Source organism: Heliangelus exortis, chromosome 2 (assembly GCF_036169615.1).
Source record: "Heliangelus exortis chromosome 2, bHelExo1.hap1, whole genome shotgun sequence".
In the NCBI taxonomy this organism is placed as follows: domain Eukaryota; kingdom Metazoa; phylum Chordata; class Aves; order Apodiformes; family Trochilidae; genus Heliangelus; species Heliangelus exortis.
The window spans coordinates 124,637,184-124,639,769 of record NC_092423.1 but is presented as its reverse complement, the minus strand read 5'-3'; the positions used below and the strand labels follow the sequence as shown (position 1 = coordinate 124,639,769).

The 2,586-nt window shown below is 35.8% G+C and overlaps 1 long non-coding RNA gene across 1 annotated transcript; it reads left to right on the top strand.

Moving 5' to 3' along the window:
• The first annotated feature begins 1,197 nt into the window (after positions 1 to 1,197).
• LOC139793348 (uncharacterized) lies at positions 1,198 to 1,507 on the top strand. The gene is made up of 2 exons (XR_011724592.1): positions 1,198 to 1,305; positions 1,395 to 1,507. It is a non-coding gene; the product is annotated as an uncharacterized lncRNA (long non-coding RNA).
• The last annotated feature ends 1,079 nt before the right edge of the window (positions 1,508 to 2,586 follow it).

Here is a 2,586-nt window from a genome sequence, read left to right as displayed (position 1 = left end):
GATCCTTTTCATTATGTGATTCTCTCTGTTGATTTACATGGAAATAAAGAGCTTCATGGACAAGCAGGTTACATATTGGAGGGGAGAGGCTGGGACAGTGCAGGTTTTTAATTAAGCTTTTATACCATTCAGCTACAAGTTTTGAATGAGAAATAAAATGAAATGTGACTACCATAACTTTTTTAAGAAAGGAGGTACAAGGCTATGACATAAATATAAACCTTTCTACAGTGTTGTGTGGGGTACAACAGCCTTCAAGAATAGTGTTCATGTTATTAGCTGCTCCTACAGATTAAGGCTGCATAAGCAATTTCAGTTCCAGTAAAGTGCTTGCAAAAAGTGCTGTAGTTAAAAAAATTAAAAGTGAAGTAGGGAACACATAAGAAAATCCTTTTATGGGTGATGCCACCCTATGAAGCACACAAACTTCTGTTTGTAGAGACAAAGTAAAACTTTCTTCTCACTCTTGCTTATTTTGGCAGGAACTTTGACCAGAAAAATCAACTCAAGTTAGATATCCAGCACAAAAAATAGAATTTCCAGACAATATATTCTGATTGCCCAACTGAAAGGGACCAAATAATGAAAAAAATGGTGGGCAAATACATAGGCTACTGCCAGTAGAAAGGCTTAACAATGTAGCATAAATTGACTATAAATACCTAGCGTTTGCTACAATAGGAATAGATATTGCATTCTATAGGAGGAAGAAGTTAAAAAGAACATAAATTGCTTAGACTAGCAAACCAAACCTGTGCCAAGTCAGAAATTAAAAAATGCACAGCTGAGAGACAATCTGGAGCTTTAATTCTAGCCTCAAATCATGAAACCAGTTAAAAGGTGGCTTTCTCCTCTATGGTAAAATAATTATTTTTCTATTAATAGAGCATCAGAATGAAGTCTTATATAAGTTGAAGTCACAGGGTGGATGTGTTTCTGAGAGATTCTTAGAATTGCATTCATACACTAAAAACATCTGCCATAAACAAAACTGTGCCACAATGCAGTTTAGGCATCTTACTACTGTGCCCTTGGTGCTGCATAGGACAGGATCTACACAAAGAAGAAGGGGACCCAGAAAAGGCTGTTGAGTGTTGAGAGAAGAGCAGCTGAGGTGCTTGCAGGAAGGAAGGAAGGAAGGAACAAACAACCCCTGAGCTCTTGCATCACCAGATCCCTTGTCTGACCTCAAGCCTTTGCTGCCTTTCCTCTCTTTGCTATCTCCTCCACAGTAAAACTGAATTATGGAGAATGAAACAGGAAAGAAAAAAAAATTAAATGGTTTTGTTGTGCTGTGTGCTTTTTGTTGTGTGTGTGGGTGTGGTTTTTTTGTTTTAAAAGCTATGCTTTCAGTCAGTCTTTGAACCCAATTAATATGTTTTATACATGTACAGAACACCACTGGCTTTGTTTTTTCCATGCTTATGAACTCCTGCCCACAGGGAAAAAACTTGCAGTTGAGGCAGCTAAAACTATTAAAACAATAAAGCCAACTACATTCTTCTGATGTGCTGTCTTTATTATTATTTTCTTCACTTGCTCACAGATTCACAAAATTCAGCAGTTGATAGTGGGTCACCAAGTCATTCATTAGTGCAAATTCATGAAGTGCAACTCTATGACAGTGTAGTTCTCTTAACTGAAGCCACACACACATGCTTCTGCTGTCCTACCTTTGATGTTTTGTGGGTTTTTCAGAGCTTTCCCCGTGCTCACCAGCATAAGTCATCATTTGAGTGGATTTGCACTTTATTTTAATGCCGTATTTATGAAAATAGTTTTGCAGACAATATTTGGTGTAGTATGAAAAAACCATCGAAGTGGTGGAAATTTCTGAAATTCTCACAGGAAGTCCATGCAATGGAGCAGTCTACCAGGCTCATTGCATTACTGGTGTTACCAAAGCTAAGTATGGGTTAACAGCTCTGCAGTTAGCTGTGCACAGTGAAGACAAAGCCTCAAGATAATCCAGTATGTAGAAAAATAAAATTTTGGCAGAATTCAGTTGCTGTATTGAAAAGATAGGTGAACAGATACAGCTTTTTTTTTTTTTTCTGCATGTACACTTTTAACAGTGCAGTATGACATGTTACAGAAGTGTTTTTAATAATTCTAAGAAATCATTCTCGTGTCTGTACAAAATTCTGTACAAGTTAAATGTAATGGAATTTACAGTTAATATTTAAAGCATAATACAAATGGTAATTACACATTTTTACTCTATCATAAGGAAGCATGGTTTGCTAAAAGTAGCATTTAATATAATTCACATGGATAAGGTGTTAGATTTTGAATTTTAAAAAAACACATCTCTGCAGTTCAGCAAATGCCCTTGATGACAATAAAACTAATTCTCAAATGGTTTTCTATCATTGTGCACTTAGGACAAATTTGACCTACATATAAGAATGACAGGATTAATTCAGGTATGTCTGAATTCCTATAAGAACTTACAAGGAGTTAGAGTATTTAATACTTACAAATATTTTTATCTGTGCAAAGCTTACGTAACTTTCATTTTATTTGGGCTATTTTGATCCAATAACTGAAACTTAACATGAATGTAGAAAGCAGCAAAGTTCATGC